General features: G+C 44.9%; 1 protein-coding gene across 6 annotated transcripts in view; it reads right to left on the bottom strand.

The window, feature by feature from the left end:
- The window catches only part of SHQ1 (SHQ1, H/ACA ribonucleoprotein assembly factor), a 288,426-nt gene that overhangs the window by 32,782 nt on the left and 228,029 nt on the right, over window positions 1–27,615 (bottom strand). For 5 of the 6 annotated variants that reach the window (XR_015151269.1, XR_015151267.1, XR_015151263.1 and 2 more), the window contains 2 exons: window positions 5,906–6,075; window positions 2,296–2,890 (listed from right to left, as the gene is read on the bottom strand). The gene's annotated coding sequence lies outside the window, so the exon portion shown is untranslated. Of the gene's footprint in view, window positions 1–2,295; window positions 2,891–5,905; window positions 6,076–27,615 lie in introns of those variants that run through there. The other variant, XR_015151264.1, reaches the window with a different exon arrangement.

The raw sequence follows: 27,615 nt of genomic DNA, 5'->3' as shown, positions 1-27,615 counted from the left end.
CTCTTTCTCCACAAGTATATATTTGTAAGTGTGTGTGTGTGTATATAGTTGATCCTTGAATAACACAGAGTTAAGGACACTGACCTCCTGTGCCGTTGAAAATCTTTGTCCTGCTGTCTCTGCCTCAAAAACAAAGGAATTTATAAATGACTCACCCAAGGGCAGGAAGCTGAAACAGTTTGAATGGGATCAGGACTCCAACTCTAGTTCTTCTGACTCCACATATTGTGATCTCTAACTGAATACAAACTTTTCCCCACATTTAACTTAAGGATCTCTAAGATGAAAATATAGATACTATATTTATTGAAAAAAAATTCATGTATGGATGAACTCCTGTGTACGTGGAATTTCAAAGTTCAAACCTGTGTTGTTCAAGGGTCAACTCCATCTATTAAACTACCAACAATTTGAGTAGGATAATTCTTTGTTGTGATGTTCAGCAGAATCCCTGGCCTCTACATTTGTGATAACCAAATATATTTGTTGGCATTGCCAAATGTACCCTGAGGGGCAAAATCACCTTCAGTTTAAAATCACTGATCACACATACGTATATTTACAAAATGGAATCATATTGCAAATACAGCCTTGTCTGTATTTTTTTTTACAAGTTATTATGCCATGAACTTGTTTCATGTCAACTATTAAAAACCTACTGTATTATTTGCAATGTCTGCAGAATTGTCCATCAGTTGGACTCATGAGAAGTAATTTATGTCATCAGTCCCCCATTATTGGATCTTCTGTGTAAAACTGAAATTATATGGCACACCCTGCATGATAAACTGCTTTTTAAATTTAAGATGTCATGAACATCTATCCACATCATAGCTGTGGGGTGTTGACCAAATTACCCCACCTCTCTAAACTCTACTTGCTCATCTGTAGAATGAGGATGTCCTGGGAGAATGACATACCAGAATGGGTGCCTGTGCCCAGCACAGAGAGTGCTCTCAAGAGAGGACCAGAGCTTTCATTCAAGTCCTTGCTATGATTACCATGTCCTAGGTTTTTAATGGCTTTTAGTGGCCATCCTCCATAGGAAGATACCATACATTAGTAAATTGCCTCTGAGGATGGACTTTGGGGGGGTTCTGAATTTCCATACTTATCAATGACCCTGTTGTTAATACAATCATAGATAGCTTCTCCTGGTGCTTTGAGAAATCCATGAAAAAGAAGCTGATCCACCTGTGCTAACCTGGGATGAGTGAAGCAGAAGACTCATCATATTCCTCATGGCTCCGTTCTAGAAACATTAGTAAGTGCTATGTCCTACACACCCTGTACCCTCAGGCCCTGCCAAGCACTAATTACCTGGTCCTGAGTCAAGATGCTAACCACAGGGCATGGCTCCCAAACTAAACCCTGGATGGTTTTATTCTGCTTTTATGTTGAGCCCAAGTCCCCTTCATCTTGCCTAAAGACCACCCCAGGATGGTCTTCAAACACCATGAGATTCCCCTTCTATTCTTTTCTATTTAAGTTATGAGTGTGCAGTGTATGATATATACAACACATGTATGCGTATGTATGTGTGTGTGAAAATGTATTTGTACCATTTAAAGAGCAATAACAAAATAAATCCCCCTGTATCTACCATCCAGATCAAGAAACAGAACAGTTAATACCAATAAACACCCACTTGCATACTTGCCTCTCCTTTAGGAAGCTTTCCTCGCAGCTGTGGAGTAGAAGGAGGAGGGCCCTTGGAAATAGCGATCAGCAAAACAGATACCACCAGGGTTCTGCTTGCTTGGCCCTGAGCTCTGTGGCCCTGGTAGCTGGTTACCTCTGAGAGCTTCAATTTCTCATCTTTGAATGGAACATTGTTTTGCAGAATAAATGAGATGCTCCTTTGGATAAACACCAAGTCTGATGTCTGCATCCGAGGAGGTGCCAAAGCACAGAAGCTGTTGTTTTTATCATGGCGGAGCATTTCTAGACAAGGAAATCAGAGATGCAGTGCCCACCTGGCTCTGCCAGCTCTGAGCTGTGTGATTCCAGGCAGGGCGAGTCCTGGGTCTCAGTTTCCTCGGGTGGGAGGTAAAGAGAGCAGCCTCACTAAAAAATTTCAAACCTCCTTTTTTTCCCAGCCCTGGCCTTTTGGAATTCTACTAATTCGTAAGCTATGGAGAATGGGGGTAGGGTGAAGCACAAACTTAATAATACAAAGCCTCAGTAGATCCACAGCTAGATCTTAGAAAATGATAGTGTGGCTGGCTCAAGATCACATGACCAGGAGGTCATACTCTGTTTAGCAATGATGATATTTTAAGCACTTGTGGGAGATTTGTGCTTGAGAAACACGTTGACTCTGTTTAATGTGGTGATGACACATGTGGGCATCCTCCAGTTAATGCCCGGGCACGTGTTCCTTTAGTAACAGCCCTGCCTCCTACTCTTCCACTCGCTTCCTTTCTGCTCACATCCTGGTCCTTTTGTACTTTCTAGGTCTTCTGAGGGCTGTTTGGTTTCTCAGTGTCAGACTTCAGGTAGTGAATGTGCCTCTCCCTCTGTTGGAGGGAATTCTCTTTCATCTGTGACTCTCTGAGCTCATCCAGCCTCTTCTACAATAACCTTGGCTCTCATTCACCCATGAACTGAGAACGTATCTGCTCTCTCACTCCTCTAGACTTAATTACCTGCCATCCTAAGGCGAAGTGGCCTTCAGAGTTACTTACAGAGGCAAGTAACTCCCAGGTATAGTAGCCATCCGCCAAGGGCCAGAAAACAACACTGCTAAGACCAAGGCTCCAAAGGAAGAGTCTACAGGCCCGATAAGGTCTTCCTGAGGCCCCAGTGATTACATCTACTTGTCCCCAGGCCTCTTTCTTCTGCAAATCCCAGGAGCTCTTCTCCTGTCTGTCCCAGACGTGAATCCCTCCTGTCAGGGAGAAAGACAACACATTGAAAATCTCCCTGTAAGAGGCAACAACCACAACACATCCTGCAAAATCCTCACTCAGTCCTGACTGCTGCTCTAAATAGTGGTGCTAAGGCAGAGAGAAGGAGTAATTTCTTTACTCCCAAAGAAGGGCTATTTTTATTACATCCCAGGAAAAGAAAAATTAGGGCTCCACTCACTGCTTCTGACTGCTTCTGGGTCTGACAGACCAAAAAGGAAACATTTCCTGTTGACAAGAATTTTCAAGTTTCTCCTACTGGCCATGTTTACTTTTTCCTGACTTTTGTTGAAATCTCTGCTCTGGATCTCTCCCTGTGGAGGACAGAGACTTGCAATGCGAACTCACAGTTATTTTTTAACCACACACTTCTGTGAGGGTGCTTGACCTCCAGCCCTTCACAAGTGTGCTGTCAGTTTCCGGTCATGGCATCACATTGATTTTGGCTACCACCAAGGGTCTCTGCTTTATCCTCCCAGTTATACCCGTTAAGTCTGGGAGGGGTTTTACATAAAGGCTATAACAATACAAGAAGTCTTAGATGTGTACATATAAAGTCAGAGAAACAGTAAAACATTTACTTTCCCCAGCAAGTCATTCTTTGGCAGGAAACTGGGCTCTGGGAACCTCTTAGCACTCTGGTCTCCCTGGATTCGCCACCTCCCACTGCCCTCTGCTTTCAGTCCTGCCAAGGTCTCTACACCCTTCTGCTCCTTCTGCTCTTCTTCCTCTCTGGGTCCTGGTTCCATAAAAAAGTAGTGGCAGCAGTTCCGTCCTTTAGAGTCCTCTGGGGAAAACAGCTAGATGACAGAAACGCTCCTTTCTTTGACAAGATTGTGGTGCGTTACTGTGCGAACAGACTCTGTAGTCTCCTTTCCTGGGTAGTGTATCGGGAGAAAAGAAACTGGGGGAACAGAGAATCTCATCTTCCCCTGATGCTGCTGACGCTGCTTCTGCAGTGTTCCATGCAACCTGGAGCTGAAGAGTGGGACTTCGTGGCATGGAGCAGATGCAGTTTGCCCCACGATCACAGAAGAGTAACGGCCTTATGTTAAACCAGCGGTAATGGAAGACAGGGTTTATGGTATCTAGGAAAGCAGTTGTCTGATGAGCACAAAGATGAGCGAGCTTACAGTGGGAAACACCTCTCAGACTTGACGTGTGCTACAAGGTAACAGAGTGAGTGTGTAACTGCAGATGTATTTATAAGAACTGTGGGTGCTGTAGGGTATAATCAAGGTTCGCCAGTTGGGCCACAGCTTTATAAAGGAGGTGATTTGGGAAAACTGGGGAAATTTGAATACAGTCACTGCATGTTACATAGTATTGTATCAGAGTTAAGTTCCTTGGGTGAGATCATGGAATATCTGGCTATGCAGGAGAATATCCCTTGTTCTTGTTGGCATGCGCTAAAGGATTTACAGGTGAAATTACATCAAGTTCTTCAACTTACTTTCAGATGGTTCAGACAATAAATAAATAAATATGAACAAACATACATACATATTTACATAAAATGTATCAGAAATTTTACAAGAGAAAGTCATGTTTGTCTTATGTTTCCCACTGAAGAGTCTAAATATATACATATTTTGTCCTAAGTATATTATAAAATATAATAAAAGTATAATCATATAATATATAGCAGATGTATATAAAAATATATGTACTGAGGAAGAGGGAAAAGAAGAGAGAAAGCAACTGTGGGAAGTCATTATCAATTGGTGAAACTGGCTGAAAGGGTATATACATTGTTTCAATTTTCCATTGGTCGGAAATTTTTCTAAATAAAACGTTGGTAGAGGAAGTACACTATCTTAACCAGTGAAGTAATCATCACTGGGAGGCAAGACGCTGTCCATCTGTCTTAATTTGGGTTTCCCCAGAAGCAGATCCTGAGATAAAGGTTTAAGTGCAAGTCATTTATTTGTGGAAGTGATCCTGGGAAACACCAGTGGGGAAGTGAGAGGAGGGGAGGATGTCAATAGAGAGGACATTTCCTAACCAGCTGCCTCCCACAGTAAAGGGAGTTTCAGGCCACTGGGGAATTCTAGAGTCCTGTAGAACATCCCAGAAGAGAGGCAGGGAATTTCTGCACCAGTGCAGCACTGGTAACTCCCACAGGTGTGGGCTGGGAAGATTGTAGCAGCCAGAGAAAGGCTCCCCAGTGCTTAGCGATTAGCTGGGCCCAGCTATGGTGGGCCTGGCTTTCCAAACTCCTTCATCATCCATCCATTCAGTCATCCAACCCAATTTCTACCTAGTGTCCACTGGAGCCAGGGCCTGTGCTAGGTGCTGGGGTTTTATTCATATTCATTAAGACAGATACAATCCTTGCTTCTACAGGGGGATGAAAACAAGTAGGGGAGAGAAACAAAAGTCAGGACACAGAAAATAACAAGTGCTGGCGGAATTACAGTCATTCATTCAGCTAATCCTCAAACTTTTCCTAGGCTTATACCTCGTGCTAATCATAATTCTTGACATGGGGACACACAGATGAAAGAAGAATTGTAGGTCCTCTGACAAATCATGGATTTTTTTTTTTTTTAAGAAAAAGTCTAATTAAAGGCCTATTGCTGCAGATGGGTGATGAGGCATTGAAATCCAGCTGCAGAGACACTGAATGGCTCCATCATTTGCATGTACTTAGAGAAGCCTCCCTCCTCCCCCTCCACAACCTCACTGTGCCCAGAGCGCTAACCCTGCCTGTGAACCAACCCAGAGGAATATCCTTCTATGAACTTAATTTGCTCCTAAAAACAGTAGAAGGGTGTGTTCTGCCTCCGTTCTTGGGACACAGGTCTTCTGGGTGGTGAGGCACCTATAAGAGCAACCAATGACCCCCCAGGGGGAGGAGGGAGACCCAGGGTCCACTGAGAGACACCACATGGCTTTCACTTCTGCCCAGCAACCAAACGTTGCCCCTGATCACGGGAAAGTGGAGACATCAACCAAACCTGGTTCCTTTCCCTTCTAAACACCAAATGACTTACTCGTACAAGATACATCGTTTAACTGATGCTGGCAGGACACTGTGTGACTTCAGCATCAAACACATCCGTCTTCTGCAACAGTGTCCATCCCTCAGGAGACAAAGGCGAAGACGAGACAAGCGTGTGGCGTGAGGTACAGACATCAAACCCTGGGATTTGGGAGGTGGCAGCTGTTTTAGGGAAGAGAAAAAAAGGCAGGAGGTATAGCCTTGAGAATTGCAACCCTATTGTTCTGAGTTGTTTTTTTCCCAGAGTGGTGTGGAATGGATCCTTTTCTTTCAGTCAAGCTTTTATTGCTTTCCTGTAATTTGGATGAGGAGGGAAACCAACACTTTGTAACAAGAAGCCTGAGGAAAGCCATGGTGTGCTGGTTTCTGAATGGTGCTGGCTGCTGGTGGTGGGAAAGGCTCAGCCCCACCCTTCCCTGGGCCAGCTCTGGGTAGCCCGTTCAACTTTGTTCTGGGTTCAAAGGCCTCCTCAAAGCTTCTCCTTTCTCTCTTTTGCATACAGTCTGTCTGAGTCCTGTGGGCCCTGCATCTGTCTGTCCAGGCCACGCATCTCCTCTTCCAACCACCCCCGATGAAGCTGGCCCAGGACCCATCGCCTCCAGCCGGATGTCAGCAAAGCCCCTAGCTGGCCTTTGAGCTCAGCCTTGCCGTCCTTCAACCCCTCTCCACAGCAGTCTTGAAGAGCCTCCTACAATGTACATCTGCTTCTGGGGACCTCCAGAGTGCCGTGTGCTTCTCAGGATGAAGCCCTCACTCCCTGGCACAGCCTCAAAGCCCCCATGGCACTCCACCTTCCAGCTTCATCTCCCCTTTGCTCCACCCTGGCACCCAAGCAAACCTCTGCCCGCCCTGTCGAGAGCACATGGAGACATCCACAAATGCTGCTGTCTCTGCCTGGAAAGGACTTCTTCCTTCCAGGCCCTTTCACTGTCCCAGATCATCGTCATTTTTAAATAACTTTTTACTTTGTATTGAGGTATAGCTAGTAAGTTAATGTGATAGTTTCAGGTGAACAGCAAAGGGACTCAACCATACATATACAAGTATTCATTCCCCCCTAAACTCCCCTCCCATTCAGGCTGCCGCATAACATCAAGCAGAGTTCCATGTACTATACAGTAGGATCCCAAACCTTCTTTTCACTGAATCAGTTTTTCCTCCTCTTTCTAGACCTGCCTGGGTGTCACCTCCTCCAGTGGGGCAGCCCTGAGCCTTGACACTGGGGTGAGCTTCTCCTCCCATCCACCTCTTCTCTTCCCATCACAGCCCTGCCTCACCAGCAGGGTACACTTGCATCTATGCCCACCTGAGGCCTGGCACCATGTCTTAACTTTCCTGGCATGTCTCACAGAGTTCTTGGGGTGGAATGCAGGCTCGATTAATGCATACAGGATATACCGGTAAGTAAATGAATAGATCTTTGTTAAGACATTCAGACCACTGCTGAAATGGGGTTCTTCATTAGCGCCAGGAAGAGTGTGGACCATCCACTGGTGACCAATTGGTTACAAATTAAGTATAGAAATTGAGGGTGTTTAGAAATCTTTATAACAATTTGCCTGAGAACTTTCATGTCTGCTCGACCTGTTACTAAAAATGTTGGCCTTGTATTTTGTTTGTTTGATCTATTTATGTATTTTTTATATTTTTCTATTGTATTTTTTTTGTTAATTTATTTTCATGGTGTTTTATGCAAGTATTGGGCTTCCCTTGTGGCTCAGCTGGTAAAGAATCCGCCTGCAATGGGGGAGACCTGGGTTCTATCCCTGGGTTGGGAAGAACCTCTGGAGGAAGGAAAAGCTACCACTCCAGTATTCTGGCCTGGAGAATTCCATGGACTGTATAGTCCATGGGGTCGTAAAGAGTCGGACACAACTGAGCGACTTTCACTTTCATGCAAATATTGGTTTGCAGGGGGTTAAAAATCTAAAACACTGGTCCTTGTATATGTATAATTGAATCATTTTGCTATACATACTAACACAACAATGTAAATCAACTCCAATGAAATGAAAATTAGAAAAAAAAATGAAATCAATGAAAGTCTTAAAGGTCTTAAAATCTCTAAGTTCTTTATAATCCACTAAAATAAGGAATCACAAAATAAAGAAATCTTCAGAATACAACATAAAAAAAGGAAAGGAAAGGAAGAATTAGAAGATAAACCTGGTTGAATCGGCATTTACAGGGACTGTTTTTGCATAGGATGTCATCGAAAAACTTTCTCAGAATCACACAACCCAGACAATAAACAGCTCATCGAACAGTCTCCTGAGCCCTGAGCCCCAAAAGGAAGAATAAATTGCAGCTATTAAGATCATCCTGTTCGCCTAACTGACCCAGACAGCCCTGTGTCACTGGGCCCCCCACCATCAAGACATGTCTCTCTCACCCACACTGGAGACACGACTTTTAAATTTGTTTCCTCACTTTCCCGCAATCTGGCTTCCATTAGAGAACTATTTCCCAAATTAACCTCTGTGCCCTCTCCAGTAAAGAATGCAAGAGATTTCCACCAACTCTTTTCTCCTGTTTCCAACATGCCACATGTGTTTAAGAGGAGGCAGCGATTTCCAGGCGAGAAGTGGTTGGGAAGGGATCATTTCGGCAACTGTTCTTTGAAAATCTACACAAAGTTGTTTTTTTTTTTTTTTTTTTTTAATGAGAGGCATCCCTTTGGTCCCTGAATGATCTCTCACATTGCCATCCTGAGGCCAGTGTTTAACTGATGTTAAAGAATTTCACATGAAATCACCTTCCAAGTGCTGAGCAAGTGGAAAAATGATGTCTGTGGAGCCAAGAGGCTGCGTGGTGGGAGACCAAGGTAACGGTTGAACTTTATCTGTGTTCGTGAGGGGAGATCAAATAAGTTACCGGTGGCCCCAGCAACAGTGTTATCATTCTCCACACTTGTTCAGAAAAAGGTCAGAACACAGGGTGCTGATCATGCATTCAAAGCCCACATCCAGTCTCCCCCAGGAACGGTTTTCTTAGCCGTGTCCTCCAGAATCAGACACATTGGGTTATTTCCTTGCAGGCAGTGCTAACCACATGTTAGTGAAAAAGTTCAAGGTCCAAAGTATAATTTCAGAAACTATGAACCAAGTTTCCAACTCACACATTTAGGTAAATGGACACAGACTGTGAGTTTGGAATCAGAAGCAATGCTTTTCCTTAAAGCTGTCATAGTCCCATCCCTTCATCCACACCCTGTATTCACACCCTTCTATGCTAACTCTGGGCTTGGCTATGAGATTTGATTTGAAAAATGCTTGTGCCCTGGTGCTTGCCTTCTCCTGCTGCTCTTTGGAACCCTGAGTCTTTCATGGGAACAAGCCTGGGCTTACCCACTGGAGGAAGAGAGGGCACATGAAATGGAGATGAACCATCCCAGGTAAGTTCCTTCAGGACCAACTAGCCTGCCTACAGTCAGGTATGTGAGAGAGGCCAGCATGCTCAGCCCCAGCTGAGCCTCCCACTGATCACAGAGACCAGCTGAGCCAGTCCAGAGAAGAACCACCCAACTGATTCACAGAATTATGAAAAATAAGTTTGTCATTTTACAACAGTAGGGTGGTTTGCTACATAGCAAAACTAACTGATATACACATCCATCCATTTGTCCATCTGTTCATTTGACAAATACTTGTTTACTCCTTCCTGTAGGGTCACTGTGATAAGAACAAAGGCAAGAGAGCCTCACCTAGGGGCCTCCTGAAGCCAAGAATGCAGCTATGTGTCTCTGTATCCCAGGCCTAATAAAGTCTGGCATACAGGAAGTACTCAAAAACTTTGTCTTATAAACACATAATTTGGAATAAATCCCAAGGGGAGAATTATAGATCTCAAGCTTTGGAAGTGCATACTGCTTGACTCAGCAATTCCACTTGTGAGCATTCAGCTGAAGAAAATATTTTCAGGATGTGTGCAAAAATTTAATTACAAGAATGTCCTATCACAGCCTTGTTTACAGTGGCTTCATTTGATTTGGCTGAAAATCCATTGGTTGCAATAATGATTTGGTCTCTATGAGAATGCAGTTTTGAAAAAAACATAATCAGTCATGGGCATGGGTAATTGTGATCCATGGTGGGGTAACTGTATGACCTTTTCGTATCTTTATTAGACACAAAATATTGAAATTTTTCAGAAATTTGGAGGTTTTTTTCCTGGTTTTAAATTTCAAATTCCTTTGGGGTTGCTAAATAATAATAAGCAGCAGCAGCAACTAAGTTTTATGTTGATCAATAGACAGTTGGTTGGGTGGCAGCAGCAGCATAAAATGGATACTTCTTGGGAATTCCCTGGTGGTTCAGTGGGTAGGACTCCACGCTGTCACTGCCAAGAGAGATATGTCTCTGCTTACATCGAAAGATAGACAAGATTGTCCAGAGAGCCAGAAGACACAGGGAGAGAGAGAGATTTTTAAGAGACTGGTTTACATTACTTGTGGGGACAGCTAAGTTTTAATTTGTAGGAGGAGCTGACAGCCAGAAACTTAGCTGGGAGTTGATATTATTGTCTTGAATCTGAAATCTTTAGGGTAGGCTGCCAGGCTGCAACTGAGGCAAGATTTCTGTTACAGTCTCAAGGTACAATTCTTCTTCTCCTAGAAATCTTCGTTTTTGATCTTAAGGCCTTCAACTGATGTAGGCTCACCCAAATTATTAAGGGAAGCTTCCTTTAAAGTCAACTCTTAGAAGATGTGAACCATAGCCACACAGTATCTTTATAGCAAACTTCTAGACTAGAGTTTGACCAAACGCCTGGGCACCACAGCCTAGCCAAGTCAATGCAAAAATGTAATCTGCATTGTTGTGATACAAGTTTTTGAAAAATCCAGTTACAAGATAGACTTATTTAGTCCTACGTTCAAAGATAAAAATAATAAGATGTATGTACAGAAATTAGAAAAGGTCATCTAATACACTAACAAAATTTTCTTTTGTGTGTGTGTGGGGGGGCAGATAACTGTGGGTCTCTCTCCTGTTTGTCTGGCTTTTCTGTTTTGCCTGGAAAGAGATGGCTTTGCTATTGAAGGAAAACAAATAAAATGGAACACTGAATTAAAGAAAAGAATCTTGCCAATGCTTTCAGCCAAAGACCACCAGGAACATGCTTGCCATTAAACAAGCTGGGTTTATGACTTGTAATGACAGGGAATGCACACCATAGAAATTAGACAGAACCTAGTATAGAGTTGGGCTCCGGCTGGGGAATGTGGAGGAAGCTCTCATGAAGTAAGCTCACTCTAGGCTGGGTGCTGTCAGAAAGTAGTAGTTCTGTGATAGGGGATCACAGCATCTTAACTCTATAGAAAGTAGACTAAAGCTATAAAGCAGCATCATTCACTCCTGTTAGCCGAGAGAGGGAGATGTTTGGTGTTTTGTGGGATGCAAGGTGACTCTGACTGCAGAATGACCTTGTGTGATATGGATATTCTGTGAGATTGTGTCTGATCAGCAGGACTGTCAGACCATTTCCTGGATGTCAGAGGTGACTTTTTTCCCTTTTCACTCTAGATCAGGATAAGAGTAGGAACTTTATTTGTACTTAAAAATAAAAAATCAGATTTATTTTTCTTTTTATTTATGATTTACTTAAAAATAAAAAATCAGATTTATTTTCCTTTTATTTATGATTCTTTTTCTGTTTAACTACATATTCCTGAAAGTTTTTATTTAGCAAATTGAACTAAGATTAATTTTTCAATCACTGGCACATACGTCATAAATTTTGAGTGTTCTGTTCTGGGAAGGAAATGAATAACACTTAGGCCATTTCCATCTTTTTAGGTGATGGCTGCATAGGTTGTTTCCTTCTTAATCCCATCCCAAACAGAATATTATTGATGGAAATTATGAAGATATTTAAAAGTATAAAAGTAAAAAACAAAAATCTTTCATTAAAAAAATTGACATTATTGCTGAAAGACGCATAACGAATTGCAAAACCATTCCAAGCAAAATTTTCCCTTTGCACACAAAAATTTCCTTTTTGTATAAACCTAAGAACAAAACATTTTCATTATCATTGGATTCAACATCCTAATCACACTGACAGCTTAATCAATTTGCTTTAGGCCAAACGGCTCTTGACCAAATTGTTTGCTCTGATGTGTAACAGTAAAACACTGGAAATAACCTAAACATCTAACAAGAAGGTTAATAAACCATGCTAAATAAATCATGGTTTGTCAATACAGTGAAAGCCATGCATTTATTTAGAGCAATGTAAATATGGATTTATTGCAAAGGCAGTAAATAAATTCTTTAAAATGCTAAAGAAAAAGAGTTACAGGCACAAATAAGCCCAGTTTAGTTTATATAGCAAACTCTAGGAATTTAACCAATAGAGATAGACATTCTTTTCTCTTAAAATCACCCACATTTCCACTGTTTATTCAGTTCCTCAAACCTAGTGTGTCCTAAATATTCTTTCCTGGCTATTTCATAACATAGTATCAGGCAGAAACAAAATCCACTTGGTTCCAAAATGGTAGGGGTGATTCCACTGCTAAACCTGCCCATCAAATCCTAGGAAGAAGAGACTGACACACAAGCTTGCATCAACCCAGGAATAAAGTGCTTTTTTCCTGAGAGAGATTTTGCTCTCTAATAACCCATAAAAGAGTGAACGTTGACATTATAGGAATCAGCGAACTAAAATGGACTGGAATGGGTGAATTTAACTCAGATGACCATTATATCTACGGACAGGAATCCCTCAGAAGAAATGGAGTAGCCATCATGGTCAACAAAAGAGTCTGAAATGCAGTACTTGGGTGCAATCTCAAAAACGACAGAATGATTTCTGTTTGTTTCCAAGGCAAACCATTCAATATCACTGTAATCCAAGTCTATGCCCCAACCAGTAACGCTGAAGAAGCTGAAGTTGAACGGTTCTATGAAGACCTACAAGACCTTTTAGAACTAACACCCAAAAAAGATGTCCTTTTCATTATAGGGGACTGGAATGCAAAAGGAGGAAGTCAAGAAACACCTGGAGTAACAGGCAAATTTGGCCTTGGAATACAGAATGAAGCAGGGCAAAGACTAATAGAGTTTTGCCAAGAAAATGCACTGGTCATAGCAAACACCCTCTTTGAACAACACAAAAGACTCTACACATGGACATCACCAGATGGTCAACACCGAAATCAGATTGATTATATTCTTCGTAGCCAAAGATGGAGAAGCTCTATACAGTCACCAAAAACAAGACCAGGAGCTGACTGTGGCTCAGATCATGAACTCCTTGTTGCCAAATTCAGACTTAAATTGAAGAAAGTAGGGAAAACCACTAGACCATTCAGGTTTGACCTAAATCAAATCCCTTATGATTATACAGTGGAAGTGAGAAATAGATTTAAGGGACTAGATCTGATAGATAGAGTACCTGATGAACTATGGGCGGAGGTTCGTGACATTGTACAGGAGAGGGATCAAGACCATCCCAGTGGAAAAGAAATGCAAAAAAGCAAAATGGCTGTCTGGGGAGGCCTTACAAATAGCTGTGAAAAGAAGAGAAACAAAAAGCAAAGGAGAAAAGGAAAGACATAAGCATCTGAATGCAGAGTTCCAAAGAATAGCAAGGAGAGATAAGAAAGCCTTCCTCAGTGATCAATGCAAAGAAATAGAGGAAAACAACAGAATGGGAAAGACTAGAGATCTCTTCAAGAAAATCAGACATACCAAGGGAACATTTCATGCAAAGATGGGCTTGATAAAGGACGGAAATGGTATGGACCTAACAGAAACAGAAGATATTAAGAAGAGGTGGCAAGAATACAGAGAAGAACTGTACAAAAAAGATCTTCACGACCCAGATAATCACGATGCTGTGATCACTCACCTAGAGCCAGACATGCTGGAATGTGAAGTCAAGTGGGCCTTAGGAAGCATCACTATGAACAAAGCTAGTGGAGGTGATGGAATTCCAGTTGAGCTGTTTCAAATCCTGAAAGATGATGCTGCGAAAGTGCTACATTCAATATGCCAGCAAATTTGGAAAACTCAGCAGTGGCCACAGGACTGGAAAAGGTCAGTTTTCATTCCAATCCCAAAGAAAGGCAATGCCAAAGAATGCTCAAACTATCGCACAATTGCACTCATCTCACACGCTAGTAAAGTAATGCTCAAAATTCTCCAAGCCAGGCTTCGGCAATATGAGAATCATGAACTTCCAGATGTTCAAGCTGGTTTTAGAAAAGGCAGAGGAACCAGAGATTAAATTGCCAACATCTGCTGGATCATGGAAAAAGCAAGAGAGTTCCAGAAAAAACATCTATTTCTGCTTTATTGACTATGCCAAAGCCTTTGACTGTGTGGATCACAATAAACTGTGGAAAATTCTGAAAGAGATGGGAATACCAGACCACCTGACCTGCCTCTTGAGAAATTTGTAATCAGGTCAGGAAGCAACAGTTAGAACTGGACATGGAACAACAGACTGGTTCCAAATAGGAAAAGGAGTACGTCAAGGCTGTATATTGTCACCCTGCTTATTTAACTTATATGCAGAGTACATCATGAGAAATGCTGGGCTGGAAGAAGCACAAGCTGGAATCAAGATTGCCGGGAGAAATATCAATAACCTCAGATATGCAGATGACACCACCCTTATGGCAGAAAGTGAGGAGGAAATAAAAAGCCTCTTGATGAAAGTGAAGGTGGAGAATGAAAAAGTTGGCTTAAAGCTCAACATTCAGAAAACGAAGATCATGGCATCTGGTCCCATCACTTCATGGGAAATAGATGGGGAAACAGTGTCAAACTTTATTTTTTGGGGGGCTCCAAAATCACTGCAGATGGTGACTGCAGCCATGAAATTAAAAGACACTCCTTGGAAGGAAAGTTATGACCAACCTAGATAGCATATTGAAAAGCAGAGACATTACTTTGCCAACTAAGGTCCGTCTAGTCAAGGCTATGGTTTTTCCAGTAGACATGTATGGATGTGAGAGTTGGACTGTAAAGAAGGCTGAGAGCTGAAGAATTGATGCTTTTGAACTGTGGTGTTGGAGAAGACTCTTGAGAGTCCCTTGGACTGCAAGGAGATCCAACCAGTCCATTCTGAAGGAGATCAGCCCTGGGATTTCTTTGGAAGGAATGATGCTAAAGCTGAAACTCCAGTACTTTGGCCACCTCATGTGAAGAGTTGACTCATTGGAAAAGACTCTGATGCTGGGAGGCATTGGGAGGAGGAGAAGGGGACGACAGAGGATGAGATGGCTGGATGGCATCGCTGACTCGATGGACATGAGTCTGAGTGAACTCCGGGAGTTGGTGATGGACAGGGAGGCCTGGCGTGCTGCAATTCATGGGGTCGCAAAGAGTTGGACACGACTGAGCGACTGAACTGAACTGAACTGAATAACCCATGATACCCTCCTTCTCCTGGAATTTGGCTTTTTAAAAATCTTTTTGAACAGCTTTATTGAGGTATAACTGTCAGACAATATGCTGTATATTGAGGAGTTCTGATATATTCATCCACCCATGGAACTATTAATAAAATCATAATCAGGATAACAAATCTATCCATTCCCTCCAAAAGCTTCCCTGTGCCCTTTTATTTTCTTTCTATCTTGTCCCAGTGTCCCCTTCAGGCAATCACTGATCTGCTTTCTGTTACTGTAGATTAGATTAGTTGGCATATGGTGGAATTTTATATTGTTGCCAGTAATTCATTCCTTTTAATTGTTGAGTAGTATTCCATTTTATGTATGTAGCATATTTGGTTTATGGATTCAATGGTGGATGGAGTTTTGGATTGCTTCCAGTTTGGTGAAGTTAGAAATAAAGCTGCTGTGAACATCTGTGTGATGGTCTTTGTATGGACACACAGCATGGAGAGAAATAAAACTGCAGGAGCCAAAGAATCCAGAAGGTAGGCAAGGAAAGAAGGTGGGTCACATTTGTTTCTCGTAGGTAAAGACAGTTGACCTTCCATATCCATGGGTTTTACACCCCAGATTCAACCAACTGCAGGTTGAAAATATTTGGAAAAAAATTCCATTAAGTTCTAAAAAGCAAACCTTAAATTTGCTATAAGGCAGCAACTATTTCAGGCTTCCCCAATGGCTCAGTGGTAAAGAATCTACTTGTAATGCAGGAGACGTGGGTTCTACCCCTGGATCTGGAAGATCCCCTGGAGGAAGGCATGGCAACCAACTCTAGTATTCTTGCCTAGAGAATCCCATGGAGAGAGGAGCCTGGCAGGTTACAGTCCATAGGGTCACAAAGAGTTGGACATGACTGAGCATGCTGGAAAAGATAGGAGGCAGGAGGAGAAGGGGATGACAAAGGATGAGATGGTTGGATGGCATTACCAACTCAACAGACATGAGTTTGAGCAAACTCTGGGAGTTGGTGATGCACAGGAAAGCCTGGTGTGCTGCAGTTCATGGGGTCGCAAAGAGTCAGACATGACTGAGAAATTGAACTGAGAAACTATTTCTATATCATTTACATTGTATTAGGTATTATAAGTAATCTAGAGATGATTTAATGTATACAGGAGGATATGCGTAGATTATATGCAAATACTATGTCATTTTATATAAAAGACTTGAGCATCCATGGATTTTAATATCCACGGCCACTGGAACCAGTCTCCTGTGGACTCAGAGGTACATTTGTACCTGGGAGTGGGATGGCTGGGTCATATGGTGTGTTAATCTTTTAAAGAAGCTGCCAAACTGCTTTTTAAAGTGGTTGTACCATTTTACATGCCCCTCTGTAGAGTGTGTGAGGGTCTGGACTTTTTTTAAACCCACACAGAAGTCTGTAGAAGAGCTATCCTTTACATAAGCATCTTTAAGAGACGTGGGTGGAAGTTGGGGACAGAACAGTTACGCAAGAACCAGCAATGGTCCACAATGAAGTGGGGAGGGCCTGTCTGATGGGTGGGCTGGCTGGCTCTGCATCTACTCCCTGCAGTTCATCCCCGCCTGGGAGTGGGTGTGGGAGAGGAGGGGGAAAGAATTCCAATAAGCTGCTCTGACTTGATGCAGTTTTGCTGGTGTCAATAAATATTTGTTGAATTAATAAATGAATGTCAAGGGAGGCCAAAAGGGAAGAGGCACAGGGCTCGTGTTCCAAAGAGGGAGCTGAAAGCGCTTGTGGAGGAGGAGCAGAGTGGAGAGCCATGGCTGGGCTGACACAAGACTCTCATTTTACAAAATGCCCAGAATCGGGATTACAGAGCCTTTTCATTACTGGGGAAATGAGGTCCCCAAGGCTTGCATTCTCAATGCCGCAAAAACAAATCGCTGTTTTTAAATTTCACAGTTAAAAAAATATTTGATGTCTCTTGAGCCTGTGGGCAGAAGGAGATTCTGATGGGACTCCTTGATTGGATGTAACACAAAAATGAGGCAATAGAAAGAGGCTAGTTTCTCATGGCCCACCTTCTTTCCTGGCCTACCTTCTAGATTCTTCTGTGCTCACAGTTTTATTCCACTCCATCCTCAATTTTTCAGCCTCTCTCATTCATTGGAATAATGGCTCTGGGATCCTTGCTGGCTTCCTAGTTGCTACACCCAATAGCCTTTCTCAGATTCTCACTCCTGCTCTCATGGCAGCATTGGGTCCTGCTGCCATCTTCTCCTTCTGGATCTTTCTCTTTCCAGGGCCTGCAGGACACTATTCTCCTGCCTATTTCTCCCATAGCTGCAAGCTGACTTCCCTGCGAAGCTGACTCTGAGATGCAGATGATTAGGGGTGCTCTCCATATTAATACCCATGGAAGTGGGGAGCAGGAGCTGAATGAGGGGGAAGCTGAGCTCTGATTCAGTCTCAGCAAAATCCTCAGCCAGCCCCTTGGGAGCTGGGGAGCTGGTATGGCATTCTGAAGCCTGAGCTAGAGCAGAAGGGCCAGCTCTTTAGGGTCCCTGCAGAGCAGCCACGGGATGAGGGATGCCCTTGGAAGGAGGGGAGGCTTGGATGCAGCAGTGTTCTTCAGCCAGAAGCCACTTGACAGCACCCCCAGCAGTTGGGGGAATCAATCCTTTCCTAATGGGGATCTGGGCAGCTCCTGACAGCATGCACTATATCTACCTTCCCTCCAACTGCTCCTTCCCGGGCATTCCTGACCCCTTAACCATGGCCTCAGGCTATGGCCTTCTGCTCTTCTCTATTTACCATCTCCCTTTTGTAAAACACTAGCAAGAAGAACTAAAAAGAGGAGCTAACATTCAGGGGCTGCTGTCCCAGGTACTGTCCTAAGCATCGCCAATGTATTATCTCACTTAAGTTCACAGAAACCAAATAATGTAAGCAGACTGAAACTCCATTTTACAGCCAAGGAAAGTGCCAGGAAAAGTTCCTTAAAAAACTGTTTCTGCCATGTCAGCCCCAAGCTCAAAGACCTTCAATGAGTCCCAGCTAGGATAAAAGTCTAATCTCCTAAATCAGCACTCAAGGCCCTCCACCATTTGTTTTGAGCATATCTTTTTTTAAATTTTTTTGGCAATATTTCCTTTTCTACTTGTACCAGATTGATCCCTTTGCCAAAACCTTAAACTGTTCTACTCCAACCTCTTCCACGCTAACTAGGGTTAGCAGACTACGTTTATCCCTTCATTTGTCATTCATTCACGTCTTCGCTGGTTCATTTATTAGAGACCTAAGATGTGAGGCTGTGTGCCAGGTGTTGGGGACACAGTGCTGACTGGACATGACCCATCTGCTCCTTTGGAGCCTTACGCTAAGACAAGAAACAGGAACATTATTCAAATAATTGCCAAAACTTTGTCAAGTGCTAAGACAGAGCTTCACAGTGTATTGAGAGCTTGAGAAACAGTGACAAAGAAATGCCACGGACCCTCCAGAAGGCAGGCACTCTTTGAAGGCCATGGATATAGCCTCTTATACCAATCACCTCCCTCCCCCAACTTCATATCTCACTCTCTTTCTGGGGCCCTATCTAAGCATCCCCACTTTGGGATCCTCCACTTCCTCCTCTGAGCATCTAAACCACTTGGCCAATAAGAACCTTGCTGTTACTTAAAAGTGCCTCTCTCTCAGATAAATTTTCAGAATCTTGTTGATATTATTTATCACTTATTCAAGTGCTCATTCTGGGCCAGGTTCTCCATATGCTTAGCATTGCTCAATCATGCAATAGCTCCATGAAAACCCTGCTTCTTCTCGTCCCCCCATTGTCTTAGTTCTCCCAGAAGTCAACCTTGAGCAGGACTCCAGTACAAGTAGTTTATCCAGGAATTGAATGAAGTAGGGGAAGGGTGGTGAGGAAGGTAGTCAATAAAAGGCAGGCCTAGTACCAAGTGCAAAGAAGGCAGTGGCACCCCACTCCACTGCTCTTGCCTGGAAAATCCCATGGACGGAGGAGCCTGGTGGGCTGTAGTCCATGGGGTCACCAAGAGTCGGATGCGACTGAACGCCTTCACTTTCAATTTTCACTTTTATGCGTTGGAGAAGGAAATGGCAACCCACTCCAGTGTTTTTGCCCAGAGAATCCCATGGACGGAGGAGCCTGATGGGCTGCCCTCTATGGGGTCGCACAGAGTCGGACATGACTGAAGCGATTTAGCAGCAGCAGCAGCAGTACCAAGTGAGTTAGACCCATAGGAAACTTGAGCTGGATCCCCTGGGGAAATTCTGGGAAATGATGTAGAACATTCACACCTCAGAGTCACTGTACCCGGTGGGGAGGAAGTTGGGGGTATTTATTCACCAATTCCATCAGACATGGGTTGAGAGCTATGTTTGCATCTTTATTGGGGGAGGGGAGGGGAGGGCAGCATTAACTTCTGGGCACTTCTGGCCACTTCAAGGGCAGATAAAATGATGGTCATGAGAAGCCAAAGTCCCCTGGGAAAGAAACACAGGTATTAGGGTGCCCTGAAGAGGTAAAGGCAAGAGGCCCATTACTCCCATACTACAGACAGGTAAATTAAGGCCTGGAGAATCTGGCCTGAGGTTTCAGGGCCAGAAATGATCAGTGCTAAGAGTTTTTTTTTCTCTGAAACAATCTAAAATGTCCCTGGAGAGGCATTATCTTGTGTTATCCTTCAGTAACCCTTCCTGCTCTTCATACAGGCTAAGAACCCAGAGGAGACTCCACAATGGGTTCCTGATTGATGAGCCTTAAAGACTTGTTAAAACCACAGAGTAACATGCTCTTAAATACGCCTCCTTCCTTCATAAGAGCAGGTTCCATGTCCCAGTTTCCTTATAAGATCCTGTGCTTCTCAGATCCCTTGTCATGACATCCTCTCTGGGACTTTGTCATGTGAAGACAGGGAAACTGAGGCCAGCGGTCCTTGCCAGCTTCCTTGTGTGAAGTGGAAGCCAGAGCTGGAGTTGCTACTCCCTGGCCTCCAACAAAATCCAAATGCCCATCCAATCCTTTTTCCCCTCCATGAAATCCCCCTAACTCGATTAAAGAAAAAAAATCAATCAATTTACATGGTAACAGAAAAGGACAGGGTCATGTATAAAATATTCCCCCATCTGTACCAGAGGGCACGGCCTACACGCTTCAAGAGCACAGCCAAAGGCCCTGGGGATTTGTTTTTCTTTCCCTGACCCAAGGACTCTGATCTCTCACTTAACCTCTGACCTCTTCAATTCAGATAACCAGGGAACTGGCAGCTGGGGCTGGGGGAGCCCAGAATGCCACCCTGCTCTGCCTCAGGCTCCTTCTGGCCATGGAGACAGAACAAAGGGAGGCGGGGAGCCCCAACAAAGCACTCCAGAGCCCCAGAGGGCTCCCAGGACGGCAGCCAGTCCTGCAGGGACTCCTGCTCTGTAATCACTTCCCCACCTCACACCCCTCCCATCCGGCAGCGCAGGGGGCCACCTCATTATAGCTAATGCCATTTAGAGCCAGCTCTGCGCAGAGAAAAAAATCATCAAGCAACACGAAGTCCTTGCTTTGACTTCATTTTCCAAACTCACACTGAAACAGGCTTCACCCAAGCTCCATGACCTCCCCACAATCCAAATAGGCCCCCCCCTTTTTTTTTTTTCCACCTCAGGCTTCATTTAAAACAGGGCCAGAGCCTGGATTTTTAACAGCAGCTACTCAGAGGTGGGTATGAGCCACTTGTTTGAAATTGAATCAGCCGTTTTTATTAAACCATATATTTTCATTCTTGCCAGTGAAGCTGGGAGAGGATTTTCGTCCTCTCTGGTATACTCCCCAGCGCAGTTTCATGGCAAAGAAAGCTGCACAGCCAGCCCTGCAACCCCAAATTACCCCACTTCCAGCACACAGCTCTGGGGCCACGTCCAACTCTCTGCTGCTACTCCAGAAACAATGCATTTTAAAGATCCCCACCCCGCAAAACTCATTCTGACTTAGTGGTTCCTTCCCCTGCCCCACTCCCCAGCCCCAGCTCTTGCAACTGCTCCAGGTTCCCAGCTCTGTGGCTGCTCCCTGAGGCGACTTACTGGTGACTTGGCAGCTCAGCAGTGACCACCGTGGTCGGTCGTGCCCCAGGGCTAGATGACTACTTAATCTCTGCTCTGGCAACAGGCTGTTTGCTGCCCGCTAGACAATTAGACGTCTTAGTGACAGACATTTCTTTGGAATCTCCAGTTCCCAGATGCACGTGGGTGGGCCTTTTACTCATTCATTCACTCACTCACTCATTCATTCATTCGCTCACACATTCATTCACTCATTTGTTCATTCAGTCTCTTAGAACAGTGGCTGGGAACCCAAAGCTGATGCTCTGTGACAACCTAGAGAGGTGGGATAGGGAAGGAGGTGGAAGGGAGGTTCAAGAGGGAGGGGACATATGTATACCTATGACTGATTCATGTTGATGTATGGCAGAAACTATCACAATATAGTAAAGTGCTGTGCTGTGCTTAGTCGCTCAGTCGTGTCCAACTCTTTGCAACCCCATGGACAGTAGTAATTAACCTCCAATTAAAAATACAATAAAATAAAAACCAGTGCCTGGCACTTAAGGACAGCCTGTCTGCAGCTGTCATTTGTATTCACAGCCAGCATTTACCAGGGACCTCCTAGTGTGTGCCAGGGACTGGAGATGAAATAAGTAAGACTTAGGCCCTACCTTCATGGACATCATGCTATTGAATGTGGTTCTCCACCCCAACCCCAGAGATTCTGCTTTAATTTGATGTGGGGTAGGGGGCAGGTCTGCATGGTAAAGGCCCCCGGTCATTTCTAATACACAATCATAGCTGCAAACATGGCTCTCTGGAGAGAAGGGCAGGCAGCACAGCTAAAGCCCAGGGTGAGGAGACTGAAAGGCAGAGTGCTGTGCCTACAATGCTGACTGGGGGCTGGAGGCCTTTCTGGGGGGGCTGAGACCTAGAACCATGAGTCACCAAGGGCTGGGCCAAGGTATTGGGAAAGGAAAAGGGGTTGAAGATTCTAGGAGATGGGAATAGCACAGGTCAAGGTCCAGACTGAAGACAGGGATAGGCAGGGGCTGTCATCTACGTAAGGGGTTTGGACTTTGCTCAAGAGCACTGGGGAGCAGAGGAGGGAAATGATTAGGTTTGCATTTTAGGAAGCTCCTTCTGATACAGAGTGGATAGAAGGCAAGATAGAATCCAAGCGAGACATGACAGAGGCCTAAATTAGGGATGTGACAGTCTGACTAAGTTTACCACCCCCAGGAGCAGGAAGCTGGGGTAACTGCCTACCAACTCCTGTCTGGCTTTGGTCCTGCTTCTGGGAGGGGTTGATCTCCCAGCATTCTAGCCTGCCTGCCCTCTGCCCTCAAGAATGCTCCTGGCCAAAGATAGCTCCCTGGCAGTCTCAGATGCTGGAGTAAGGCAGCCATGTACATGGGTATGGTGAGAGCCAAGAGGATACATGCAGAGCTTTACCTGACTAGTGCTTTATCCAGTGACTGAGGGGATCAAAGACTGGCCAATAACTCCTAGGAGAGGCTGGTGAGTGTGGTGTGATGGATGGGAGACGGGAGTGAAGAGGCAAGGAGCGATGCCAAAGAGGGGAGTGCAACCTCGCAGATGCCAACCAACCAAGGGCAGGCCAGTTAGAAGCTGGGACCCCAGGGGAGATCAGCACAAACGAAGGCAGATACCAAACAATAACCCTGAGTGTACACTCAGGGCAGAGCTGTGGGATCTGGCTGTTTGAATTTCTTGGACTTTGATTTTCAGGAGGGAGCAATCTGCATTATCTGTAACAGGTCAGAGTTCAGGCTCAAGAAAACACCCTGCTGGCTAGTCAAAACCTAGTTTTAATTCTGGTTCATCCCCCAGCCCCAACCTGTGCCTCCTGCCTTCTCTCCCTGTAATACCATCTCTAACTTCATCCTCCATTTCTTTTCCTTGTCTCCTCTGTCCCATGCTATGCTATGGTATGTCGGTTGTAACTATCTGGTGGTCAGCAAAAGAAATCCACTTAGACCAATGCGAGTCCCAGAGGCTATTTTACTGGGAGGATACAAGGAGAAGAAACTGAGAGCAGGATATGTGACCAGGCTTCCTGTGGGTACAGAGGCAGGGACCATGAGGACCTCAGGAATAGAGACCTTTCTCATTTTTTTCCTGAGGTCATATTGACTCTTATCTTTGTCTCTTTCTCTCTGTTCATCTATTCCATCTCTCACTCTTGTTCCTTTCTGTTACCTCTCCTCCAATATTTCTGCCTAGGTGAGCACGTGGCCACTCCAACCTGTGCACATTAGGTGACTCTTAGTTTAAACTGACATACGTGAACTTCAGTCTTCGTGTCTCAGTTCCTACATCTCAGAGGAGAATAACCTGATTTGTAAGTAATAGAAGACCCAACTCAAACTGGCTTCAGGAAAAAAAAAGCAAATTTATAGGCTCAAGTAACTTAAAGTGTAGGCTGCAGGGGGCTTTCTCAGTGGCTCAGCAGTAAAGAATCCACCTACAAGGCATGAGACGAAGGAGACACGGGTTCAACCCCTGGTTTGGGAAGATCACTTGGAGGACGGTATGGCACTCCACTCCAGTATTCATGTCGAGAAAATCTCATGGACAGAGGAGCCTACAGGGCTATGGTTCATGGGGTTGCAAAGAGTCACACATGTCTGAAGTGACTGAGCACATATGCACATAGGCTGCAGGCATAGCTCATGCTCTTTCTTTGGGAATTCTAGCTGCTGCTGCTGCTGCTGCTGCTGCTAAGTCGCTTCAGTCATGTCCGACTCTGTGTGACCCCATAGACGGCAGCCCACGAGACTCCTGTCCCTGGGATTCTCCAGGCAAGAACACTGGAGTGGGTTGCCATTTCCTCCTCCAATGCATGAAAGTGAAAAGGGAAAGGGAAGTCTTTCAGTCGTGTCCGACTCTCAGCGACCCCACTCAGCACTATTTTGCTCTGTGTCAGTTTCATTCTCAGACAAGTTACCTCTAGGTTTAGATGCTCCACTTTAGCTATCTAAATAGAAGTTCAGTTCAGTTCAGTCGTTCAGTCGTGTCCAACTCTTTGTGACCCCGTGGACTGCAGCATGCCAGGCCTCCTGTCCATCACCAACTCCCAGAGTTTACTCAAACTCATGTCCATTGAGTTGGTGATACCATCCAACCATCTCATCTTCAGTCATCCCCTTCTCCTCCCACCTTCAATCTTTCCCAGCATCAGGGTCTTTTCTAGTGAGTCAACTCTTCATATCAGGTGGCCAAAGTATTAGAGTTTCAGCTTCAGCATCAGTCCTGCCAATGAATATTCAGGACTGATTTCCTTTAGGAAATCTTTCTATCTCAGTAGAAAGAAGGCTTGTTTCTACCAGAAGTTCCAGTCACATTGCTAACGTTGACTCTCATTGAGACAACCAGGATCACAACCTTACTGCTGAACTACTGGCTCTGTCCAGTGGATGCAAATGCTGATGGGCCAGACCTGAGAAACATAAGCACCCTCGTACCAAATGGACTAAGAATGGGAGGAATATGTTTCCCCAGAGGGAAAGGAGGGACGGGTAATCAGAATGCGGTGGCATGGATAATCAGAAATAATAACCAGCATGGCCAAGGGATGACACCACCCCCGCTACCTTCCCCGGAGGGCTCAGAACAAGGCAGTTTCCTTATGATAGTGTGAGAACTAAGGCCATTACCAAACTCTACTGTCATTTCACCTCAGCAATCTTTCTGAAATCTGCCTCAGTCTCTCCAAGACCCAGGAAAAAGCCAGGATTGACTAGGCTGCTTGTGCTCTTACAACCATTAGCATTCGGAAAATATCATACCACTGCCATGAAAGTGAAAGTGAAGTCGCTCAGTCGTGTCCGACTCTGTGACCCTGTGGACTGTAGCCCGCCAGGCTCCTCCGTCCATGGGATTCTCCAGGCAAGAATACTGAAGTGGGTTGCCATTTCCTTCTCCAACACTGCCATATCTACTGGTAAATATCACTAGCCTGAATCCTCAGCTCCCTCTACCCCACCCCACTGAGGCCCGCCAGGCCCCTCCCCTGGAACCCCCAGATTGCCAGGGTCTGGCAACTAAAGGGTTAACATCGAGTACAGCAGGGGCACCAAGAGCTTTCCCCAGCCCCTTCTGGCTGTTTGATCTCAGAACCTACCACGTGTTCCATTGCTCTGGGGCCAGTAGTTAAATATTTCAAATATCACTTTGATTCTAGCAACAGCTTTCTGTCTGTTCTCCTTCAGGCCACTCTGTCCCTCAACCCACAGTCCACCCTTCACACAGCTGCCAAGGAGCTTCCTAAACTCCAGTGGCCTCTTAATTATTCCCTGATGTGTCAAGTCCTAATTCTTTTGCAGGTCTCAGCTTGCTCCTGAGGATCTTGTCCCAAAGCCTTTTTCAGCCTTATCTTCCCAGCCACTCCCACTCAAACTGCCTGCCTTTCCAGAGGGGCATGCCTTTTCATGCCTCACTCCCCATACCCGGGTGGTTTTCTCCATCTGATACCCTTGGTAAATTTCCCCATTACCCAGAAATTTACAGAAGGCCCAGGACATGTCAGGCACCAGCTTGGAGTAGAAGAAAGAAAAACAGGAAAAACAGGACAGAGAGATGCTGTGAACTATAGACAGAACAGCTCAGCCCTGGGGAGCACTTCACCTCAGCTGGAGGAGCTCCCTGGAGGAAGATTTCTGGATGGTGGGTAGGAAGCTTTGAAGTCTGGGGCATGGAGATGAACTCCAAGGAAGCACACCTCACATTTATCGAGCGCTTTCCCCTGCGCATGCATGGCCTGCACTCACCCCATTCCGAGAGTGATCTCACTCAGCCACAGGGCGGCTGCAGGTTATACACAGATAAGTACGGTAATTTTTTTCCAGCTTATACACAGATAAGTAAGGTAATTCTTTTCCTCCACCTCCCAGCAGCAGGGATATGAATTGATTGTCAGAAGCTGTTTAAGGGCCTGTGATTGAAGAGATGATCTGAGATAAGCTGCTCCAGTGAAATAAAGGCCAACAGCTGCCTGCTTCCGTCAGCCAGCCGCTGTGCTTTTCTAAACAGCAGCACCTGCCCCCGCCCTAAACGACCCCACCCTTGAGGAGGCGGGGAGCTCTCTCCCCACGCCTTAGGGGAAAGAGATACTATTTTGTGAGAGATGAGATGTTAAGTTGAGGACTAAACTCAAGTGTGTCAAAAAGTGCAAGAGCTGGGGCTAAAAATGTCAGCTTCCTGTTCTTCATGGACAGGGTCTCAATTATGAATAAGAATTTCACAGAAATCTCAGGATGGAGGGGAAGGAGAGGTTGGGGGAGACTCAACCTCACCTCAAGTCAAAGCATGTGAATTTCCTAGCTTTCTCTGAAGCATTTTGCACAGAATCAGTTCTTTCATCATAAATCTTATCCATTCATACACTTATTCATTCATTCAACACACACAAAATGCAGAAGAGCCTGGGCTTTAGCAGTTGACAGATGGATTCACTGGGTTTGACCACTTAGTAGCCATGACCTCAAGCAACTGATCTCACCTTTCTGAGCCTCTGGATGCTAATACCTACCTCATAAGACTATCTGAGGATTATTGAGATAGTGCCCAGTGGGGCCTGAGCCCAGTGCCTGGCATGTACAAGTGAGCAATTGCTGCAGAGTGCCAGGGAGTCAAAGAGGTGCTTCAGAGATTTCAAGATGGAATCACAGAGCTCCTTAAGGAGCCCACAGGCCAGGACATAAAATAACCATGCCGTCAAGGTGTTAATGTTATAAGAGGCACAGAAAAGCTGGCACGGCAAAAGCTTTCTTCCAACTGAGAGGACAAGGAAGACTCAAGGGGATCAGGACCCACATATGAGCTGAATCCTAAAGGCTGCGTTGAGGGAAAGAGTCTTCCCGGGAGGAGGCGACCGTGCAAACAAGTATATGCCTATATTCTTAGGACCTTGCTAGGCCAAGTACAGCTCGTAGGCGAGCAGGGGAAGCTTGTTCAAAATAGCAGACTCTTAGGTCCACCCTGTCTCACCAGATCAGAATCTACTATTTGAACAACCAGGAGGCTTAAGTGCAGATCAAAGTTTGAGGAAGTCTGGGCAGATATCTCTGACCTCTGTTAAATGCCCTTGTGGCAAATACAAAGGAAGACAGATGACCTCTCAACATATTTGGGCTGATGACAAGGGTGTACAGATGTGCCCATGCTGGGCCCTTGGCTGGGACGTGCTTCCCAGAACCAGAGGCCCCCAGGAGCACAGCCCCAGAGGCACCTGCCAGGTAAGTGCTTCAGCCCAGAATGTTCTCTGGAGCTGCATTTGAACCTGTTGCCTCAGGGG

This window comes from Bos grunniens, chromosome 22 (genome assembly GCF_055505025.1).
Source record: "Bos grunniens cultivar Pamir isolate PY7600 chromosome 22, Bosgru_T2T1.0, whole genome shotgun sequence".
NCBI lineage: Eukaryota > Metazoa > Chordata > Mammalia > Artiodactyla > Bovidae > Bos > Bos grunniens.
Note: the sequence above shows the minus strand (reverse complement) of the source record. Positions and strands in the feature narration are given on the sequence as shown.